The sequence below is a fragment of the Zootoca vivipara genome, chromosome 15 (assembly GCF_963506605.1).
Source record: "Zootoca vivipara chromosome 15, rZooViv1.1, whole genome shotgun sequence".
NCBI classification, from domain to species: Eukaryota; Metazoa; Chordata; class Lepidosauria; order Squamata; family Lacertidae; genus Zootoca; species Zootoca vivipara.
The window spans coordinates 38,374,009-38,397,989 of NC_083290.1; positions in this window are offsets into that span (position 1 = coordinate 38,374,009).

Below are 23,981 nucleotides of genomic sequence, written 5' to 3' on the forward strand. Positions count from 1 at the left end.
TGACCTTTCTCCATAGAGGAGCCTGTCTATAGCTGCACCATTTTCTTTCCAAAAAAACTCCGCAAGAGGAATGTTATTAATACTGGCCAGGAGACACTGCAGACTTTTTCGAGGCTCGTTGGCTTGTGCCAAGAAGGAAAAGCCACAGAGAATGCCAACTTCATTAGAAAGGGTTCCAGAGAGACCCCAAGATGCACCCAGCAGGCTATGGGTTTAAGTAGATAAACACAAAGGTATGTGTCTCTCCCTACTATTTCCCGACAATTTACACAGCTGCTTCCAATCACCGCTTTGATGTTCTCCATCTCTGTTTTCCTAGCTGATGGCTTCTCCGCATGGTTTCTGAGGTCGGGATGGGTGAACTTCAAAAGCTTGGGAAGTCAGGTTCAGAGAAGTGGTCAGAAGTTCACAAGTTGCTCCATTTTTAAGTCCAGAGATCAAACTCATGGGAAGTCACCAGTTTTCCTAGCATGAGTTGGGTCACAAAACACATCATATGGAAGGAGGCTCTGCAATAGGGGGAACACCTGACTGCTTTTAATTCAGCCCAATTTCTCTTTTGCCAGCTTGCCTTAAAAAAAACCCAAAGATACATACATGAGCATCAGTGCTACCCAGTGCACCATTTTAAATGCGTGCACGTTAAAAGTGACATTTGCAAAATGTGAAATGGCTGCTTATTTTCTCCACCGGCAGAGGTAGTGAGGCAACGTCAGGAGAAAAGGGATAACTAGAGTGTCCGTGCTCCCATTGCTGAAGGTGTTCTGTCTTTTACAGAGTCCTGAGAAGTTTCACCTGGACAGCTTCTCCTATCAAACTGTTGTGGACAAGGGGGAACCTGCACTGAGTGAACATGGTTGCAATTCAAATTTAAGTTGTGTCCCTAGGGTGGACACTTACACATCAGCTAAAAAGGTAGCAAAAGAAACCACAGATCTGAAAAGCATGTTTTTTAATAAAAATTATGTGTTTACTTAACATTCTTATGATTTAAATACAATATATACCACCATTTGGAGGGGGGACAGTTTGTGACTGGATGACCTGTGTGCCTGCTCAGTCTGCTGTTGATGGGCTACCACAAGGCCCATCTTACTCTCCCCTCTTCTGGTTCTTTATCTTTAAACTGGACTTGGACCAGAAAGTCTTTTAATCCAAGGACTGTCCTCTATAAAGTAGGATACATGGCCATTTTCTAAATGGGGAAGGTAGGGTCGCTATCCTACATGGAGAAGGGGACCCATCCATAGAAAGCCACTTCATACCAGGTGCGGCTATCTGAATTGCTTTGAATTAACAAAAAACCCTACAAGAAACAGGGTGCTTATCCTGTCTGCACCTTGTTTGTGGAACTCCTTGCCTATTAATATGAAGCAAGCACCATCAGTTGTTGAAGAGCCTGCTGTCCACACAGGTTTTTGTTTTTTTAAAGTATAGTTCAATCAATCAGTTATTGTGCACCACTGCCCAGATGTTAAGCACTTTCATTCCACTTTATGAATTATGTGATGTTCGCCACCTAGATAATTGGTTTATTGTGCAGTGTATAAGCCTATTAAATAAATAAATAAAATGGCGACAATGACAATAATTACTACATAAGAAATTCATAATGAGAATACCAATTTCCGCCTGAAGGTTCAGAAGTCCTCCCCCGCTCCCAAATAGGATTTCTCTGAGCTCATGAGACACTAGTGAAAATGGATATTGATCATTAGGAAGGATGGCAAGGAAGGAAATAGCTTTGGACAACCCTAGGGAAATGGCATCTCCTGCTCCCGCAAAGCTGGTAATGTTACGTCTCATATTTAGTCCTTCATTTGCGCTAATTGGTGAAATGTCTGGACACTTGTTGAGTTCATTGGACATAGTCATAGTCACCATCTCTCTACTTGCCTGCTAGGACCAGCCCAAGACATTTTGTTGCCTGAGGCAAAGGACAAAATGGCAGCCCCTTCCCTCCATTCCATACAGAGGCTGACTGGACTGACAAGGAGACAGCATCCCTATATGCCCCAGAGTACAGCAGGCTAGCTTAAGGAGCACAGGATAAGCTGTGTGGCACATAGGTGAAACAACCAGAAGGCAGGTGAAACTTCTGGGAAAAGATCTATAATGAACTGAAAAAAGTGTTGAAAATAACTTTTCCTAAGAAACCAGAAGCTTTTATTTTAGGTATTATAGGACCAGAAATCCTGAAGGACCAGATGAAACTGTGTGGACTCTCTTAGTCCAGAAATGGAAAGATGGTACAACTCTGACCAAAGAAGAGTGGCAGACAAAATTGATGCAGAGGGGGAAATCATTACATTAAGATCCACAATGGGGGGGGAATCAGAAGGGATTATATGTTTATGTATTTAATTCATTTGTTTATGTAAAATAGAAAATGCAAAAAGAAGATTTATTTTTTTAAAAGAAGGTAGGTGAAATGATGGGGGGATGGCTAGTCCATTATGGCACCTGAGGCAAACCACAACATGGTGCCTCTTTCTCTGCCAGGGAAGGGTGGAGTTGAAGGATCCCTTCAGGAACCAGGAGGGGATAAAGATCTACATCTGCTGCCCCTGTGGATCCTGCTGCCTGACCTTGTCTCATGGGTGGGCCGGCCCCAGCAAGTGGGGCACTGCCCCACTAACTTCAGTCTGCTGTCAGCCAGACTTCTTACTTGCAACTTGTCTTACTTGCAACTAGTCGCTGCTGTCAACTTCCTCCTCCTCAACCTCTTGTGTTGCCCTTGTAAAGCTTAGTTCACTGTGGGCAAACTGTGAGGAAGGAGGCCATTACCTTCATGTCTTGCATGTGAGCTTCCTGGTAGCATCAGATCAACCATTGTTGTAAATGGGATGGTAGGCTAGATGGTCTGATCCAGAAAAATAGTAATCCATGTACACAGGAAGCTAGCAGGTCAGGGAGAAGGCTAAGTTGGAACCCTTCCACCTAACATCTAGTTTTCTATTCAGGGAAGAATTACAGTATGTTGTGTGAGAGACCCCACCTATGGTATATGGCCTGGAGCTCATATAGAGATTGACCACGTCAGTTTGTCCCGCTGTTCCCACAAAACCGAACTCCTGAATTTTAAGCAGCCTGGTGGTTTTACAAATCAGTAGCATGCATGTATCATCAGGGCTGGAGGCAAGTCCTGAAAACACTTTGGTGCTAGTAGTCTCTGTACGGACGCTGGTGAGTTTCAGCAGTCAGACTGACATGCGCTTAACAAATAACAGTTGATTTAACAGGGTAAGGAAACAGAAAAGTTGCAGCCGCCTAGATGGTGGCACCAAAGGACTAGGTTCAAAATGAAACTGTTCCAACTTCTTTGTTTGTTGTGTCCCCTCCCCTCTTTTTGCCTCCTTTCACCAAGACAACCCTCCTCTCTAGACCAGAGATGCAGGTTGCAGCATGATCTGTTGGGAAAGGTAGTCGCAAAGCTTCCCAGTTCCCTTCTAACACTACCCCCAGTATAATGCTGGCCTGAACGTGGTCTGCAAAACCCAGAGAGGTCTGGATGCTCCTTGAGAAACCAAGAGCCTGCACCCCAACACAGAAGCAGACCTGGCCACCTGGCAGTTCAATTCAGCCAACAGCGCCTTGACCCCTTCTGAGACCACACAATGTGCTCGACACACCGTTTAATGCAACACAATGAAATATTGAAAAGGGCTTTGAAACCCCAACGTGTTGAGGCAGAAATCTACGGGAGATGTTTAATACTAATTCTATTAGGCATCTGAGTTAATGAATCACAACTGTAAGAAATCATGATAATCCAAAAGGCATTAGTGACAGATTAGCTTCAGAGCTGCCATAAAAGTGCCATGATGCTTACCTAGCGGCATGATTAATTCCGGCAATACTTAGTGGCATTACGGTGAGGAACGAGGGCAAAGCCTGGTGTGTGACAGGCAGCCTTGTGCCAGCCAAAACCGTGGTGGGAGATCCATGGCTGAGCCAGAATGTATCAGAAGATTGCTTTTCTTTAGAAAATTTCTGAGATTTTCTTATTCTCACCCCTCTACATACACATATCACCAAGGAAAATTTCGTGTGCAGCAGCCACCATTTACCCACACAGAGTGTCCCAAAATGAGGTTCAGGACATTGTGAAGGATGGGAAATGATGCTCAGGTCAACGATGCTGTTCAGCAGCAAAAGGAGCAGGGGAGAAAAGACCAAGAAGCTGTGCAACACGACACAAATACCCATTCTCTCTCATTCTCTCTCTCTCTCATTCTCTCTCTCTCTCTTTCTCTCTCTCTCTCTCACACACACACACACCTGTTGAAGAATTTATCCTTCCCCTGAAGGAATTTGGTGAACTGATCCCTCCTCCCAAATTTCTCTTACACAAATCGGGTGTCAAGAATTCTGACAATTTGCACATGTTATAGCAGATACTGCATTTGGAACCTTTGGCCCTCCAGATGTTGCTGAACTACAACTCCCATAATCCCTGACCATTGGCCATGCTTGCTAGGGCTGATGGGACTTGTAGTTCAGCAACATCTGGAGGGCCAAAGGTTCCATGTTAGATGATGTCAGGCACCACTGGGGCTACAACCAGGAACCCAATCCTTTATTCCCGGCTGCTCCATGTCATGAGCCTCCAGGGCTTCAGATCCAAGTTGGTTCACCTCTACCTGGTGTCTCAAGTTCCAGCTCAAAGTTCTCGGGAACTTGGCAGTGACATGACCTCCTCTCCCAGGTGTGCCCAGTTCTGGGTTTCTGTTCCATGTGTCTGCATGTAACAGAAGTTCACTCCTGAACAGTGGTTTAAATAAATAAACATTGGGGGGGGGGAGACACTTTGCAAGCTAGTCTTCGGAATGAAAGGTGCTATTGCGAGAAATGCTCCTTGTCAGTTCTGATGCAGATCTTTATTTAGCAATACATTACAGCTTGTTTCTCTAGGCTGCTTCTAGGATGTATGAAATTAGGCTGGGGGAGAGAATTATTGGGTAAGGAAATGTGTCTTTAGTATAATTAGGGGTATGCATAGCTCCCAAAATCCACCTTGCATCATTTTCTAAAATCCCAACCTGTTTTTATGTTGCTTTGTGCTCTCTCCACTTCACTTTGTGCCTCAGATTCTGAATCACTCTGTATAAAACGATATTTGGTTCCAAACTGGAAAGGGCAAATAAATGAAAAATGGTAAAAGCAGCACACTGTAGGTATATTGAATACAAACCTTGAAAAAAAAACCACCAAAAACCACTATACAAAATAATATATGATGTCAATACACTGGAAAACTTTCCAATCCCAATAAGAAAGTCTTCAGATACAATCCAGTTGAAGGAGTCTCTGTGCAGCCCTAATAACTTAAAGCTTTGTCTATTTCTCTCGTGAGGTTTGCAGTCTCCTGCGCCAATCATTTTCCAAGCAGCCCATCATCATCATCATCATCATCATCATCATCATCAACTGACAGAGGTTACTTTGGAGAGAGCTTACTTCAAATATTTCCAATGTGAAAGTAGCACTTGGGGGAGGGGATTCAGAAAATGTACCCCCAATCCTGAACCCTGATTTCTGTTCACATCTATTTGCTGCCATTGGCAACTCTCTATACTTCTCCTTGGAAGCCATGTTTGAGATATTCTTCTTTTTTGCTATGTGTTCCCACTCAGGCAGAGATCATGCAGTGACTAGGATGAAATCACAATGCTATAAAGCCAATCAGATACAGTTCCGTGATGATGTCACAAGGCCAGTTCAGAGTGAGGGCGATGCTTCCTGAGGAAATGAAGGCTGACTGAGCCCCTCTTGAACCAAATAAAATGCTTCATTGCAGCTTTGGGGAACTGTTTTCCCACCTCTTTATTGCTCAGGTTTGCTTATTTCTCACATGGGCATGTGCCAAATTGACTCTCAAATTACCTGCTGGCATGTGAGCTGAGATTAGCTCATCCGAGCACAGCACCTCCATGTTTGACGTATGGCCAAGCAAAATATGGGTTTAATCAAGGGGGGAAATTAACATGATGTTTCAGCACAAGGTACTAGCATCTTATCCTGGCGATCAAGGCAGAATCTATTTGAAACCAGATGGCACTGATGAAAACTAAATGGTTTGGTTACAAAAAGAGAGACAGGTTACTACAGTAAAATGTGCAAGGTCAACCCAAGATTCCCACCAAATCTATGTCAATTTCCAATCCTAGAGGTGACGCTTTTTGCCTTGTGGTCTAATCACAAACATTTAGCACATCAAACCATTGTTTACCTTTCCTTAACCTTCTCTGCATGTGAATGGTATTTTGCTGCAGTGACCCAAGTAGGTTAGATCTCTTCTCCACCCAGTGGTCTTTGAAGCTGGTAAGCTTCTCTCCAGACCTGCCTTTTAAAGATGAGGTATATGTTTTGCTAGGGAACAATGTAACATTCGGATAGCCCAAGAACACAATTGGTTCCGGAAGTCTGTTCATAAACCGAAGCGTTCATAAACTGAAGCGAACTTTCCCATTGAAAGTAATGGAAAGTGGATTAATCCGTTCCAGACGGTCCGCGGAGTACTTAAACTGAAGCGTTCATAAACTGAAGCGAACTTTCCCATTGAAAGTAATGGAAAGTGGATTAATCCGTTCCAGATGGGTCTGTGGAGTACTTAAACTGAAGCGTTCATAAACTGAAGCATGGGTGTAATTGGTTCCGGAAGTCTGTTCATAAACTGAAGCATTCATAAACTGAAGCGAACTTTCCCATTGAAAGTAATGGAAAATGAATTAATCCGTTCCAGATGGGTCCGCGGTGTTCATAAACCGAAAATTCATAAACCGAGGTGTTCATAAACCGAGGTTCCACTGTAATCCAATAACGTAACTCTGTCATTTTATTTCTATGTCCTTTGCTCCTCTGATTTATTTATTTTTTCAGAGGTGTCCGTTCCAGGGGTGTTTTTGTCAATGTTCTTGTTTTCTCTGTATTTTATGTTTTGTTCATATATTTTTAATGCTCAGTTGAAATTCTAAGAATTTGGGGGGTGGGGTATAAAAAGGAAACTATGTACAATTACTGTCTAAAAAGGTAAAGGGACCCCTGACCATTAGGTCCAGTTGTGACCGACTCTGGGGTTGCGGCGCTCATCTCGCATTATTGGCCGAGGGAGCCAGCGTACAGCTTCTAGGTCATGTGGCCAGCATGACAAAGCTGCTTCTGGCGAACCAGAGCAGCACACGGAAATGCCATTTACCTTCCCGCTGTAGCGGTACCTATTTATCTACTTGCACTTTGACGTGCTTTCAAACTGCTAGGTTGGCAGGAGCTGGAACCAGCAATGGGAGTTCACCCCTTCGCGGGGATTCGAACCGCTGACCTTCTGATCGGCAAGCCCTAGGCTCTGTGATTCAACCCACACATAGCTGCCAAGTTCTCCCTTTTTTAAGGGAAATTCCATTATGCTGAATAGGCTTCCTCGCGAGAAAAGGGAAAACTTGACAGCTATGAACCCACAGCGCCACCAGCGTCCGCAATTACTATATAACAAACACCAAATTAAAAAGAAATGCTGTCCCAAAATTCAAACCTGTTAGGTTTTGCTATCTCTCTTAGTGATTTCAAGTCTCTCCTGATGAAATCCATTTCCTATGAAATCTTGGGTACAGTCCTTTAGCCCTATACCTTACTGCAGCCTTCCACAATGTGGAGTCCACCATATGTTTCGGACTACAACTGCTATCACTCCAAGCCATTGGCCGGTGTTGTAATCTATTTGGAAGTCATGTTGGGAAAACAAATTGCATGAACTAATTCAGGGGGACCCAATGTGTTGCTCACCAGATGTTGGGCTACAACTCCCACCACACCTGTCCATTAACAACATCTGGAAGGCTCTACAATGGCTGCCCCTGAGCTCATTTATATGTCTATGTACAAATATAGAAGTAATAACTATATTTTAAATGGAATGCAATGCATGTCCCCATAATGGGGGAGTCTGTGACCAAGTGACTTCCTGTGCCTGCTCAGTCTGCTGTCCAGGTGTTAACTGTGGGTGGGTAACTTCACATCCCTGCTATTATGCCTGTTTATGATTCTTCTTGGATTCGACAGCCTTTCAAATAGAGAGCAGCCCTTTGTAACATAGGGCACATGGCCACTCAACGCTAGCCACAATCTATCACAAGTGTCTAATTCAAGTTGAGGTTTTTAAAAGCTGCTCTTGGGTCTTCAAGTGAATTCTGATCTTCTAAGCTGCACCTGGACCATGACATCCATTTTCCAGGAACGGCTGGCATGCTGACAGACTTAGGGCATAAATATTATAAGGTGATCAGTGGCTTCTAACCCTGATGTATAGGTTCTACCTTCTCTGTCAGAGGCAGCAGGCTTCTGGATACACAGCAGGAAGAGAGAGTGCCCTTGTGCTCAGGTCCTGCTTGCAGGTCTCCCACAGGCACCTGGTTGGCCACTGAGAACATGATGCTGGATTTGATGGGCCACTGCCCTGATCCATCAAACTACTCTGTTGTTGTTGTTGTTGTTGCTGCTGCTGCTGCTGCTGCTGCTGCTCACCTTATCTCCAAGGAGCTCAAGATGGTTCCCTCCTCTCTCCATTTTATCCTCAGAGCAACCTGTGAGATAGGTTAGGCTGGGAGACAGTGACTGGCCCAAGGTCACCCAGTGGGCTTCATAGCTGAGTGGAGATTTAAACCCTGGTCTCCCATGGTCTCCCTACACCATGTCAGCTTCCATACTGTATTAGAAAACTCTGCTTATCTCATTTCCGTGTCACATTTAAATGCCACTCTCCCTTTGAGTTGCTTAGAGACAAAAAACAAGTGGCAGGTGAGCAAGACTCAAATGATTGATCAGCAGGCATGACAGGCCAAGAAGATCAGTCAGCCACTGAGCAAGCCAGTGACAGCAGAGGGTACTGTAGAGGTCTCCTAGTGACCTTCCATTGACCCTGTGTCTCTGCTTTATCCCTGATCTCTCAATGGATAAGGATGCAACTTTTTTTTTCAAAGGAGCTTTTTTTTTAACTCTTCTTTGAAATACTTTGATTCCTTCATTTTTTAGGGATCAGTGCAGTGCCCAGCATGGTGGCATCTATCACATCTGGACATAAGGCCTATCCTGTTGAGAAATCCATGTCAGAGTGGTGAAAATAGGTTTGGAATTGGGCAGCAATGGCTCAAAACCAGCAGTACATTCTGTTTCTGGGGTACTCAACATGGTGTCTTTCAGATGTTGGACACTCCAAGTCCCATCAGCCCCAGCTGGCCTAACCAATAGTTAGCAGTGAGGGTTGTGGTCCACAATTTCAAGTGGGCACCACACCATTGTTTACCGCCCCCGCCCCCAATTCTATGCCACATCTTTGAATAATGGATGAGGACCCTGGGACGGAACCCAGATGGTTTTTCTCCTCTGGCAGGTAGGAAATGGGGATTTTGTTTTCGCCAAAGCAAATTTCTACTTCAGAAGAGAGGATATTGGCGGAGGACGATGATAGCAGAAAGTCCCAGATTTTGTCCCCATCATCTCCCGGTAGGATTGGGAGAGTCCCCTATCTGATACCCTCGAGATCTGTTGCCAGTCATTGTAGACAGTACTGAGCTAGGTGGGCCAATGGTCTGATTTAGTATAAGGCAGCTTCCTATGATTTTCCTCGGGTCCACAGCTAGATAGGAAATGGTTAACATACACACACCCTCCAACCAATCTGCCTGCCTGCCTACTGTGACCCTGAAAAGTAGTGCACCCACACAGCTAATGCTAGTTGTATTTTTTAATTATTATTATTATTATTATTTTACAAATCTTCACATTAAACACAAAGACACATTCAGGGTCTACTTTGGCTCTCAAACAGCTTGTAACCAAATGGTGCGTGGCCCACTTACAAGATTCCTTCAAGGCTCCTCTGTGTGTGTCATTGCTGAATTATCATTTCCTTTGTCTGAAATGGAATAACAAGAGCAGGATATACCACCCATATTTCCTTTTGGAAAGAAAAGGGAGGGAAAGGAAAGCGGGTAGAACAACCAACCCTCCTTCCCTCCCTCCCCCCCACTTTTGCATCCCCAGACCTGTAGAAGTTACTGAGCTGAATTACAGAGATGAAGGTTGGATGATTAACCATCTTCCTGCATTTCAGCATCCCGGCCATTACTCACTCCAAACCTGAGGCTTCTCAGTTACATAGCCCCGCACAGGCTGGCCATTTTTTCCATTGACTGAAAACACATTCTGACTGAAAACAAACTTTCGATCCCTGAGGCTTGGCATGCCTCAGGTCCCTCACCATATTTAATCAACGGGAAGCTAAACACTTTCAATCCGTGATGGCTCATTTGGAGAAGGAGCTCTGGGCCTTTGCTCTGTGCCAGATGCAATAACTCTCCCCTTTTCTTTTTGAGGACTACTTTTATAATTTTGCTATTTTTCAACGTCAGGCCCATCTTTTGAAGAATTTTTATTGGATTTCCCACTAGACATCACCAAGAATTTTATTTCTTTGGCCAAAAAAAAAAAAAAGTATCAAGCAGAATGGGGTGGGGGGGGGAGAGAAACTCAAATCATAATCTTGCAAAACAGATTATTATCAGTTGAGAATTCTTTGTTTACACAAATATGGTCACAAAGAACCAGGCTGTGGCTTCTCAGGTGTTCAGCTGTCTACAAAAATGCCTTGTTGGATGGTTTATGAAAGCCAAGTGGCACAAGAAGACATGATGTCTTTCTTCATTCAGACAACCATTGCAGGACAATAACTCCGTGGTACAGCAGATGCTCTGTGTGCAGACAGCCCCTGGTTCAATCCCTGGCATTTCCGGTTATGGCTGGGTTTGACTCTTTTTTGAAATCCTGGGGAGCAACCACCAATCAGTGTAGACAATACTAAGGTCCCATCTGCACTATACACTTAAAGTACTCTTCCACGACTTCAACAGTCCCCAAGACTCCTGGGAACTGTAGTTTGTTAAGTTGCTAGGGGACCCCATTCGCCTCGCAGAACTACAATTCTCAGAGTGGGTTAACAATTAACCCTTCTTTCCCAGGATGCCTGTTGAACCTCTATAGGCAGGGTGTTCCACAAGACATAGCCAATGACACTAAAGGCAACCCCCAAGAGCCTGGATCCAATCCTCTGCCTGGGACAGAACCTTCCTTCAGCGGCCTTTGCCAACCTGGTGCCCGCCAGATGTTATTGGATTACAACTTTGGGGGAAGGGCCAGGGCTCAGAGGAAGAGCATCTGCCTTGCATGCAGATCTTAGATTCAATCCCTGGAACTTCCAGGTAGGTCTGGGAGAGAGACCTTTTCGGAAACCCTTTCAGAAACCCTGGAAAGACATTGCCATGGACTGCCAGTTATTGTAGAAATACTGAACAATTAGAGATTTGTGGTTCCAGCCTTGGAGGACCTTGACCAAAAATAGCCAGCAATAGCACTCAAGGAGTTTCATAATGTGCTGAATAAACTTCCCTTTGAAGTGGCTCAGTAAATGGGAGTGATACTGCTCAGTATCTGATTGATTCCTTACTCAGAGGCAAGAAGGAACAGTTCTCTTATTCTACTCTGGGCCTGAGTCTGGGAGCTAGCCCAATGAAGAACATTAGACAAACCAGGTGTATCCCTTAAGAGTCAGAACAGGCAACCTGTGATCCTCAAGGTGATGTTCTTTAACTCCCATCAGGCTCAGGGATGGTGGGAATTGTAATCCAACCTTTGGAGGACCATAGGTTCCCCACCCTTGCTTTAGCCTTGTTCAGATGCAGAAGGGGGGGGGTCTGTATGTGCAAAATGGCCCTTGTGACTTTCAAGCACTGTGTATAGGGCAGGCATGGTATTGTTGCACACCACCCAAATTTCAGAATGGTGTAAGATTCCAGGGGTTCCAGGCGCTTCCCCAGGGGTTGGTTTCCTCAGAATGAAGAATAGCAGAGACTGTGGTGTCTAGGATATGTGGTTTATTGACACATATATACAACCTGAGCCTACGATGGGGGGGGGGGGCTCACAGTATTAACATGCCAATAAGGTCCTGCTTCTCCCATAGCCACAGTCTTGGATTCTAGCAGAGGCATGGCTCTGTCTCTCAGCTGCCCAGCTTGAAGTGTGTTTCTAGCTTTTAGCTATTAGCCCTTTCTCCTTCTAACTAACAGCCAGGTGCAGGAGGGGGCTCACTCATTTGTTTTCTGGCACAGAATCACTTCCATTCTTAGGGGACCATTATGGCCCTTTCCTGGCTAATTCAACAATTGAATTCTTGCTAGATCAAGGAATTAGAAGGGACTAGGACATGCAGCCTACCGGTACCTCCTTCCCAAACAATATAAACACTCGGAGTTTATCCTGCCTTTGTGCAATCAACAAAACAAGACTTGCTGCTTCTGTTGCATGCACAGAACTTGTTCCACTCACTTAGTGACTTCCTTGGATACATCCCATTCTACATGGTCTTCACTTGATATCATAGGTGCCAAGTTCCGGATTGAAAAATCCGGGATCAGCAGCGCCGTGGCACCGGAAGTTGCTTCTACGCACTTCCGGACATGCGTAGAAGCGACTTCTGATGCTGCGGACATTTTGGAAATGGGCACAGCGGCATCGGAAGTCCCTTCTACGCATGTCCGGAAGTACATAGAAGCGACTTCCGGTGCCGACGCGGCACCAGAAGAACATGGCCGCCGGCAGAAGCTTCGTAATCCAGGGGAACACAGGGTATTTTGTTATTTCGGGACACCTGCGGGAAACGGTAAGAAAATACGGGGGTTTCCCGGGGGAAACGGGGTACTTGGCAGCTATGCTTGATATAGCCATCAAAAAGACTCAGACATGGACATTGTCTTGCACTTGCCATCAGCCAGTTCATATGGCAAGGATAGGCAATCTGCTTTAAATCTCCCAACATCACCGACCACTGGACATGCCGGCCAGCTGGAGTCTGACAACATCCACAGGGTGACAGCTTACCCCCTCTGCCCTGTTTAATCAGCTCCTAGAGACCTACTAAGCATCAGAGATTCCTCTATTGCTAAACCCTAGTGCAGGTAAGAATCACTTTTAGAAACCAGCAGAAATTGCTTCTAGAACTTGATTCTCCACTGATTACAGTCTGTGCCATTTCCCATAGATGGTTTAGTATAACTTGCTACATTGGCCTACCTAAACACAGTATGCTCTTTCAATAACCTTTTTTCTTTTGCATTTTAATATACTTGTTGCAATTTTCTCCACAGACACACCAGTTGTCTGTCCTGGTATAAGGCAGTTTCCTATCTCCCCACAATTTCTGTATGCCTTCTGAGGATTTGTTTAATTGGGACTGATGCCTTTCTAGTCATTGTCAGGCCAGGCTGGAAGAGTCAGATCTACAGTTGAGAATCATTCCATGCCTGCGGTGATCTACCATTTCCTTGGTGCTTCATAAGTCAATTGCAATCCCCTCTCCTCAACCACTGCCCCTCCCTCCCCTTCCAAAAAAAGTGAATACGCTGCAGATCTGGCACATGAATCATGGGAACTTAAACAAAATATGAGCCAGACATACTCTAAGCATGCTCAGCACTGTGTGCCGAATCAAACCATAGCCTTTTGTGCACATGCCATGCAGCTAAACTAGGAAAGGTTTTTGCAACTCAAATGCAGGCTTATTCCCTATGAGCTCATGACCCCAAATCAAACGCCTCTTGAACTGCACTATGTCCATTACTAAGATCCAAATCTTTGCAGCCTGCATGTATTAGGAGTGTTCCCACTCCCACACGTTCCCATCGGAGCTTAAAGAATGCAGCCTTCTGCCCGAGGAGCAAAGCCTCTCCTTTGTTCTCAAAGCAGGTTCTGCTGTCTCAAGGTTTTCCTGGGGCTCTCAAGAGTTGCCTTATTCTCCCTCCCTCCCCCACTTTCTCTAGTGTTTGAGGTTAAGAAGTATGCTACAGTATTCAATAAATCGCTTGGCAAGGCGTATGACAAAACAAGAAAATGTAATTCAGATTAAAGTCACCCTCTGGCTAAAGTGATAGTTTATTAAGTAAACTGCAGCGCTGCCAATCAAGTCTGCTGGCAAGCAATCCTTTGACATTAATCTTTTTTGATGTGATTTAAGGTACACCTGGGCCTTTGTAGAGTATCTCCCATAATTTCTTTCCCATCTCTCTGGATCAAGCTGCCGTGCTTGGCGTGGTTGACAAATTCCCGGAGTAATCCCTCAAAAGATTGGGGAAATGCTCCAAACGCTCCATTAAATTTATTTTCCGTGCTTTAAGAGACCCAAAACTATGTCCAATAAATAAGTGTTCCCTGTGATTTATTGAAATGCTGGTCTGATTTAAAGTTATGGGATTGGGGGGAATGTCGCCCTTGGGAGTTTGAAGACCAGCTTTGCAAGTGAGTCCAGATGTGTTCTTTCTGCATTGGTGAGGCAGGAGGGAGGAGGGAGGAGGGAGGGGAGAGAGAGAGAGAGAGAGAGAGAGAGAGAGAGAGAGAGAGAGAGAGAGAGAGAGAGAGAGGAGATTAGCCTAAATGCTAAAGGTTTCCGAGTGACAATGGCGGAACCTTGTTTCCAAGCTTTAACATAAAAGGTCCCCAGTTGTGTTTTCTTTCTTGCAAAATTTATTGTGGTTGTAGTTACTGGGGGAATCATCAAAAGCCTCATTCTGGCCCTTGCTTTTGCACTGCTCCTTTGATAAATATGATACTTAGAAATATGCCTCCCACAAGACAGAAAAGCCATAGAGTTAAAATGAAGTAATCTGTCAGTAAACTCACAGGAATCAAAGCCAGAATGAAACCTGTAAAAGGGAGAGAGGGAGGAGGGGAGAAGCCTCAGCTCCAAAGCATTTTAGGAGAAGACAGAGATTAAGGACCGTCCTTTCTACACTATTTTTATCTGCAAAGTTAAAAGTGAAGATTTATTTGTTACAGAGGGCCTTGGTGTTGGCTCTTGAACAGATGGACTCTGTTCTTTCTTGCCTTTCTGAAGTCTCAGGGCTTCAAAACACACACGCGCGCACACACATTAAGATGGTGCTTTCTTTTTTGTCCTTGATGGGTGGCTTCACCTGGAATTCTCTGCCTTTCTCCTATATTGCTAGTCTTTAGAAACGTTTTGCAAAAAAAAAAAAAAAAAGAGGTCAGATTCATTTTTTACAACCCTTGTACAAATGTCGGCCTCCTCCAGTGTTGCAATGCTACGACAATTTTTGAAATTGAGGGTGCTAAGGCTCCCTCTACCCTGGAAGTGCTTGCCCCAGATGTTTGTGCCTTGGCTACAGAATCACAATGTTGGAGGAGACTTATAGGTCATCTAATTCAACTTCCTGCCAGTGCAGGGTTCCCCCCCCACACACACACCATCCCTGATATTAAGATCATATCCACACCATATTTGTAAAGGGCTAGTATACCACTTTCACTGCTTCCTCCAAATAATCCTGGGAACGGTACTTCGTTAAGGGTGCTGACCTCGCCAAGCAAAATTCCCAGCATTCTTAGCAAACTACAGCTATCAGGATTCCCTGTTGTTTTTAAAGTGGCACAAGAGTGCTTTAAATGTATGGTGCAGGTGTGGCTTAAGTTACTAGTGATGAGATGATTTTAAAAAGGCATTCTGAAATCCAAAGTATGGTAATTTTCTTAATCCTACCATTCTATTTCAGAGAAAATACTGAAGCATCTAACCAAATAAAAAGAAATCCCACAACAATATATCACCAATATCTGACTGCCTATCTCCTGACTTTCATCAAAAGGGCTCCAGGCTTCCCAAAGGCATTTGACTGGCCTCTAGGAGAACAGGATCCTGGACTAGATGGGCCATTGGCCAGATCCATTGTGGTTATTCTTAGGCTCTTAAGGTGACATGCATGGCTCATTTTCCCCCCTTCATTTTATCCTCACAACACAACCCTGTTGTGAAGTCAGGTTAGACTAAGAGATATCTAATGAGCTTCATGCAGAGGTGACAACTATAGGGGCAGAAGGGGCTTCGCCCCCTAAATATTTGTGGGGAAGGGGGCTGAGCACCTCCCCAATGCTAAGGGGGCCTCCATCCACCGGCACCACCAGGTGAGCAGTCGCGCAGCGGCCGGGGGCAGGATGCATGGAGGGTGATGATCACCCTCCACGTTCCCCATCCCCCGGCGCCACCGGGCAAGGGAAGAATGTATCACATGATGCTGGGCCCCCTCAATGTGGGGGGCAAGTTGGCACCCCTGGCTTCATGGCTGAATGTAGTATTTAACCTGGGTTTCCCCGTTCCTAGTCAGACACTTCAACCACTACAGAGCACTATATATAAACAGTATGGCAATGTTTAAACACATAGACCCATAACCAAACATGTAAGCTACATAGCAGCATCAGCAGACTGTTGTTCAAATGCAGCAGGGGGCCCTCTGAATGAAATCCTGCTAGAAAGAGGTGTGTTCCTCTTGTCCGCTGGCAAATGAGCAGGTAGGGAACTGCATAGTTCTTGGATGGGTATGTCCTCGTACCAGAGAAGGACTCCTCTCTTGCTCATGCCACACTTTTGATAGTATAGGGAAAGGAAGCAGCAGGAGTTAAAAGGCAACAGAAATAGGGGTGTCCTTGGAGGCTTACAGCCAGGGCCGGCTCTAGGCCCACCCCCAGTGGCGTGGGGCGCCAGGCCACCAGGGGCGCCGCTGCGCCCGCTGAGAGGCGCGCCGCTGCGCCCGCTGAGAGGCGCGGCTGAGGCTGCCCCAGGCGCGCCTCCGCTGTTCAGCGGCTTCAGGCCGCTCTCTGGAGGCGCGTGGGGCTGGGGCCGCCTCCGCCGCGCACAGGGGCATTGCAACAGGGGGCGGCCAGCGCCCCCTGGCCCAGGGCCAGCCTTACGACAGGCTGGGTGGCGCTGTGCAGCTGTGCCCGCCCGCCGGCCGCGCTGGGAAACGGGGTGGGGCGCCAGAGGGATCTGTCGCACCATGGCGCCAGGGCGCCAGGCATGCTCAAGATGGCCCTGCTTACAGCATCTCTCATTTCACATCAAGGGTGGCCACCGGATCCCAGTGACACCTTGTCCACCACATGCTGCCTTAGTACTGTTGTACATACATTCCTATGCATGTGCACCCGCCTCTAGCCAAACTGCACATGCCTCTGAGAGGTTTAACAGTAGGGAGAGAGATAGGAAGAACAGCAGCTCTAATAGATAGGGTGTGGAACCTTTTTTCAGCCCAAGGGGTTCATTCCCTTTGGAGCATCTTTCTGAGGACCACTTGCCCTGATGGGTGAGGCCACAAATGTAATGTTTACTTTTGTACAGAAGGCTGGTTTCTGCACACACTCATACCTGTATGTGTCAAGGACACATTGCAGCCAAGCATATACACTTGGGGTACAAACCAAGGCAAGGCCTGGGGAAAGTTCTTAAGGACCAGAAAAGAAAAGAAAATGTCCCTGTTAAGTGAGAACAGTTTCCCCAAGGAATTGTGACTACTGCAACAGCATGGATATTCCTATTCTAACTCTGACACCTAAGAACCTTCCAACACAGGATTAGCCCAAGATCTTTTCCTACCTGGAATGCGGGAGAAGTCCAATTACACAGACAGAATCTGACCTGCTGGTAGTTGAAACTTTGTTCAACACAGGTGATGGGACCACTTCCTCCACCTTTGAAGCTGCAGAGGAGGCTAGCTTTGGAGATTCAAGAGGCATGGTAGTGGAACTGCTGCTGCCCCTGGAATCAGTCGCCTGAGACAACTGCCTCATTCTGCCTAATGGTAGAGCCAGCCCTGTTTCAACATCAGTCCCAGCAATTGTGCCAGGCCAGGAATAGTGACTATGACTAAGATCCTGGGCAAAGGACATGAAGATGGTTGAAGCTGTACAGCCTGGTTAGGACTGTACCACTTCAGAATGCATGTCACATGTTGACTTTTTGCTGAAAGGAAAAAGACTGGTGTCCCTTACCTGCATTCTGAAATAGATGGATTGAACTGTACCACCTGGGTTATTCTCCTTCTTTTGTCCTGAGCCTTCTGATGCTGAGCCGCTTTCCCTGGCTGCTTCTTACATTGTCTCAACAGGTTTGGATGGAGTTAAAAGAGAACTGTCTCTTGCAGCACCTGTATTTGCACTCTTCAATCTTCAGTTTACTGTAATAAAATCATTTAATACAGTCATAATTTCGTTGGCAAGGCCTATGTTTATGGTGAGTGATATAGAATGAGGCTAACTGACAGCCGCCTGATTAAAACCATAAATCAAAAAGTGAGGTTGCTTTCAACAGGAAGCAACATGAAAATCCAGTTTGAAGCTCAGACTTCAGTGTTTGTGGTGTGGCTGCAGTTAAGACGGCTGGTGGGTGCACCTCTCCTTAGAACTTCAGCCAAGCTATTCAGAGCTACCTCACTAGAAAATGGGCTTGAATATTGTTAAGACAAAACAAAAAAAACCAACCAACCAACAAGCTTTCTTTGAAACATCGGTGCTTAGAAGAGTTGAGTAATAAACACAATGAGAACACCCTGTGGGAATGGCATCTAAAGACAAGCTGAGAGAATGGGATGCTAGGATCTCTCACTTGTTAATATTGGACAAGGCTCTTTTGATCTTTGTGTCTCAATTTCCATTTAATAACCATTTCATCCTGTACTCTCCATTCCATAAATGAAGCAAAGTTTACAACAGCCTTAGCCTGGTGTGTTTCTTCTGAAGAAGAGGGATGGTGGGCAAATTCAGTCCAGTTCACATTTGAAGGTGAACCTTCCTAATTTGCACTTTCTGAAACATTACATGAACTGAAACATAGCTGACCAGAACTTAAAAATAAAATGCATGCTGATGTGGAAACACAGAGAACCAAACTTAAGATTGCAAAAATGAGAACTTGAAATTGAAGGATTCCTGTCCCTACAGCAGACATGTAGATTTATTTATTTGCAAATGTTTGGACTGAAGACCAATAATTGGGCCTTAGAGTCCAGACAGGCAGTGCTAGTGCCAAAACAGAGGCACTAATAAAAAAGTTAGAATGCAACAAGACCACAATCAATTTCATTCTCTTAAACTTCTTGTTCAGCACCTGCAGGTCTAGGTAGATGAGATGTATCTGGACCCCATTTTCTTTTGATCTGACAGGCTCATTAATAGCCAGCCCCCCCCCCCAAGAATGGGCAATTAATAAAAGCCACTTCAATGGCCCCATGGGCTATAGCCAAGGAGGGCAGGGTGGCAAGGAGGGCAGGGGGCGCAAATTACTTGCCTTGCCCCGGGTGCTGACAACCCACGCTACGCCACTGCCGGGATAGGGTGTGTCATTTCCACACTTTGGATTCCCTGAATGCCAGGTGGCCAAACAAGTCCATAAGTGATAATGGACAGGTGCATTTGTGTTAAGAGCATAAAATCAACACGGATAGGTGGTAAATAATCCATGCAGGTTATGCCTATATGGAAAACACAGGTTTCATTTACAAAACTGGCTTGCCAACTTCTGCTCCTTGATAAGCTGGCCTGGAAACCACTTTACACAGAACCGGCAGCATAAATAGCACTTAAAGTGGGTGTAAATTTCAATTACACCCACTTGGAAGCGCACTTACACTGAGCATTTGCAATATATTACCAGATTAGATGAAATATTAATTAAAATTAATCAACCACAGACACTGAGACGATCCTTTGGGAAGAAGAAACTATAAATACGCAGCTCTTAAAAGAGAGAAGGGCACTTCCTTTGCTTGTATCTGGCTGTTTAAATATTAAAATGTTTGTTGAATGGGGGGAAGACAAGGCAGGAGGGGGCATGAGTGTCTCAGATCTTCAGTTTTGTCTGCAAAGCAATTGCTAAATCATAACTTCATTGAACTTGGTGAAAAATTAGCAAGAAGAAGCGGGGAGTTCTCTGGGGATTTCTTAAAGCAGACTGAAAATCACAACTTTGATTCCAAAATCTAAGTGTTTGTAATGTGAGTATACCTTTGCTCTTTAGTTAGCTAGTAGGGCTCCTGAGCTCTCGGTATCCAGACTTATGAGTCAGAAAGAAAGTCTTTGCCTGCCCCTTATTAGGGATAAATGAATCTATCAATTCCAGTTTCACTCCATTTTCCCCAAATTCAAAGTTCAATTTACCACATTTCCACATCAGTTTGTGATATTTTTTTAATAATAAAGAAGTCCTGGTGAAATTTTGTTGGCATTTTTGTGTGCATTTTACCTAATACACACATTTTAACTTCAGTTTTGCCAAATACATGTTTTCTGAATAATTTTTCATAATATAATACTTTTTATATAAAAAGTAAGTTTTTAAAACATTAAGTCAGAGACTGTTAGACCATCTGCACTATACGTTTCAAGCAATATTATACCACTGAGAAGAGTTCCCTGAGAAGAGGGATTGATGGTCAAACCACTCTGAGAATTGTAGCTCTGGGAGGAGAATAGGGTCTCCTAACAATTCTGAGCACCCTTAACAAACTACACTTCCCATGATTCTTTGGGGGAAGCCATGCCTGCTTAAGGTGGAATGATGCTTTTTGAAATGTATACTGTACTGCAGATGAAGCCAGGAGGACATTTATATGGAGAAAATTGTGACTTGTTCAACCCCTTCCCACAGCTGGCGAGTCTTCCTTGCTCCACCATAATTGTTAAAGGGTCATCTCCCCAAGTGGGCTCCAAAACCAGTTTGAGAACCTGTGTAAGTACAGTGGATAAGAGTATTCTGGACTGGAAATCGAGGTGTGATTTCCTGAAATTCACTGGATGACCTCGGTTCTGCCGCTATCTCTCAGTTTCCATCCCTGGCATCTCCCATTATAGGAACCCTGATAGCAACCAATGAGAAGTGACCCTGAAGAGCTTTGTGCAGTGGCAGTATCGTAGCCAATGAGGTTAATCCGAGGCGCTGTTCATCTTGGTCCTGGAAGTACTTGCAAGAAACGTAAGAGCAGAAAAAGAGATTATAGGGATAAAAACTGGGAAGAATGAATTTAAATCGAAAGCCTTTGCTGATGATCTAGTAATTACGGTAGAAGATTCTCTCCCTAAGGTGATAGAGAAAATTCAAGAATTTGGAGAAGTGTCAGGATTTAAATTAAATAGGAATAAAACTAAATAATTAGTTAAAAATCTAAAAGAAGAAAAGAAAAAAGATTTGGTGCAAAAGAAAGGGACCCAGGTGGCGCTGTGGTTAAACCACTGAGCCTAGGGCTTGCTGATCAGAAGGTCGGCGGTTCAAATCCCTGTGACGGAGTGAGCTCCCGTTGCTTGGTCCCAGCTCCTGCCAACCTAGCAGTTCGAAAGCACGTCAAAATGCAAGTAGATAAATAGGAACCGCTACAGCGGGAAGGTAAACAGTGTTTCCATGTGCTGCTCTGGTTTGCCAGAAGTGGCTTTGTCATGCTGGCCACATGACCTGGAAGCTATACGCCGGCTCCCTCGGCCAATAATGCGAGATGAGCACGCAACCCCAGAGTCAGTCACGACTGGACCTAATGGTCAGGGGTCCCTTTACCTTTTTATTGAGATAGAAATTCATAAAAAAGTAGAATGTTTAGGGATATGGTTAACAAAAAGAAATATACATGTGTATAAAGACAATTATGAAAAAGTATGGTGTGAGATAAAAAGGAATCTAGAAATATGGAGTAGGATGAACCTCTCCCTATTAGGAAGAATTATGGTGATAAAATGAATGTGCTGCCGAAAATGCTCTTTCTTTTCAGACAGTCCCAGTAATGGTTAAGGATGATTGCCTCAAAAGATGGCAAAAGGATATTTCCAAATTTGTCGAAGGGGAGGGGCAAAGGCCAAGGATTAAACATAAGATACTTACAGATGCAAAAGAAAGAGGAGGCTTCACCCTCCCAGACCTTAAATTATATTACGAGGCTGCATGTTTGGTTTGGATTAGGGACTGGATAAAACTGGAAAAGGAAGAAGCATTAGATTTGGAAAGACATGACAATAGATATGGATGGCATGCATACCTATGGTATGGGAAAGGAAAAGTACATAAAGGATTTTATAACCAAATAATAAGGAAATCATTAATGAGAGTGTGGGAAAGGTATAAGGATTTAATGGAACAAAAAACACCTTGGTGATTATCACCAATAGAAGCTTCGTTACTCAAACCGCTTGGCAAAAAGGGGAAGTGGCCTACAAATAGAGATTTATTGGAAGATCAAGAAGGAAAATGGAAGTTAAAAGACTATGAAGAAATTAAACATCATTTTCAGAGTTGGTTGCATTACTGACAATTAAATGAGATGTTTAAGGAGGTTAAAAAGGAGTTTAGCTATACAATTTCTGGATTTCAAAAGGAGGTTTTAGAAGAAGACATGAAACTACTGAAGAAAGCATACAGCATTCTGCTAGAATGGGAAACGAAAGGTGAGGAGGTCAAATCGGTTATGATCAAATGGATGCAAGATATAGGGCATAATATACATTATGGGAATTGGGAAAAATTGTGGAAGGTAGATTTGAAGTTTACAGACTGTTCTCTTTTGAAGGAAAAATATATGAAAATGATGTACAGGTGGTATATTACAGCAGTAAAAATGGCAAAAATGTACAAAACTGGGTCAAACATATGTTGGAACTGTAAAGAAAAAGAAGGTACTTTATATCATATGTGGTGGGAATGTAGAGAAATAAAAAAGGGGTAGATGATATATAATGAATGGAAAAAGATGTTCAAAATGACATTTGTAATTAAAAAAAAACACAAAAAAACACAGAAGCATTTTTGTTAGGGATTCTAGGACAAGACCAGCCAAGGAAAACAAAGAACTTATTTATGTATGCTACAACAGCGGCAAGAGTCTTGTTAGCACAAAAATGGAAGAATGAGTAAATCCCAATGAAAGAACAATGGCAAGAAAAACTGATGAGCAAAATTGACATATAAACTACATGAGAAGGACAACCGTGACTTCAAAGAAGAATGGGAACTTTTTACAAACTATTTAAAAAGGCAACAAAAGGATCTGGACTCCTTGGCAGGTTTTGAATAAACATCCACAATTTATTAGTAGAACACATGATAGATAAGGTAATGATATGTACAATTTCATAACATGCAGAGAATAAGATGTATAAACAAACCAGAGAGGGGAGCTGAGGGAAGTCCTTAGAGGGTGGGAGAGGGAGGGGAAAAGGTGGGGAATGTAATTGGTTATGTTATTGGTAATTTGTATTGTTTTAAAGTTTCTTTTCAATAATTATTTTTTTTAAGAGAGAAGTGACGCTGAAGAGACACTGCCAGCTAAAATAGACAAAATGATACTAAACAGGTCTGACCTAGAACTGGAGCAGTTTCCTCTTTTCCCTTCCATGCAGATGGTATCAACAACTCAGAACCCATGGTGGTGGCACTGTTGGCATCGCTGGCAGAGCAGCAGTGTAAAAAGGCATCTCTCCAGCCTACTGTTGCCTCATCAGAACGGCTGTGGCCATCAGAGAAAAGCTCCAGAGCTTGGTGGTGTAAGACAAATCAGATGTAGGCATGTTGTAGGGGGGGGGGGCGACACCGCAGCAGGAAGGCTAGGGTCAACACCAGGAGTCCCCTAATACTCACCGTCAGAGCCTGTTGATTAGTTCCATCTAAGCAACTGAGCAGTGACAAAAGTGAGGAGATGAAACATCTTCCACTTGGGTGGTTTCTGTGGACTGCATCCAAACAGAGAGGGTAAGAGAATGGGCAATGTTGACAACAGTGAGGAAGAATTGGAACCACACAGGGTCCCACTGAGGGCATCATGCCAAGGGCACCCCAAGACCTAGAGCTAGCACTAACAATGCATTCAGTCCCCAAGAGGGCAAGCACAGCCAGGAAAATCACACTATTTATACTTCGAGCTAAATCTTGGAAATACTTGGGGAATGAAAGCTTCTAAAGGGGTTGTGGGAACCATGACGTAAAGCATCCTCCTCCTTCCAGATGCCTTCCAGATGTTGCTGGACTCCAACACCCATCACCTCCAGCCAGCATGGTCAATGGTCAAGGATGATGGGAATTGTAGTCCAGCATCATCTGGAGGGCACCAATGAGG